We start from the raw sequence: 731 nt of genomic DNA, 5'->3' as shown, positions 1-731 counted from the left end.
AAAAAAAATATTAAACATAGAATAAACGAAAGAAATATAGCCAACATAAGACGAGTCCATTATTTCTGCCGCCAGTGTAAATCTCATCTAATTCAGGCCATAAAAAGTTTGTTGTCATGTCACGATAACGTTCATCGTTCACTGTAACAGCGTAACCGATTATTCCGCCAGCCGGAAAACTCATTTGTGTATAATTGAATTTGTAGGTAATTTAGACTAGGTGGAAATCTTATAAATATTAGTATTCGCGGAGATAGTATCTATCAAAATAACCTGAAAATGCGAAACATTATCTTTATAAAAAATTTCATCAAAATAACATTTAAAGTAACACACAAAAACACAAATCAGCGATAATTTATTTCAATCCAGCCCCACAGCCGAAAAGATTAGTGAATGAAGTACAAATGTCTACAACACAGCACACACAAAGTACATATTTATTAGTATAAAAATTATAAAGTTTTATGATTGAAAAAAAAATTAATAAAATCAATGAAATTTTTAAATTTCAAGCACGTAGAGGAAATTGAAATTTATTAAATTGTGAGCAATCGGAAGAAAAAAACAACAAGTAAAAGCATAACCAGCCGTGGAGTGATGACAGTGGGCGGGCAAACAGGCCGAACCCGCCAAAGCAATAACGCGAGTTCTGTGGACAATGGTCGAACGACAGCGATCGGCAGAGGTGGCGGTCAGTAGCCAATTTAGTGGAAACGGCATGCGGACGT

Source organism: Rhagoletis pomonella, unplaced genomic scaffold (assembly GCF_013731165.1).
Source record: "Rhagoletis pomonella isolate Grant_MI unplaced genomic scaffold, Rhpom_1.0 Rhpom_scaffold_00006, whole genome shotgun sequence".
Classification (NCBI taxonomy): Eukaryota; Metazoa; Arthropoda; class Insecta; order Diptera; family Tephritidae; genus Rhagoletis; species Rhagoletis pomonella.
Note: the sequence above shows the minus strand (reverse complement) of the source record.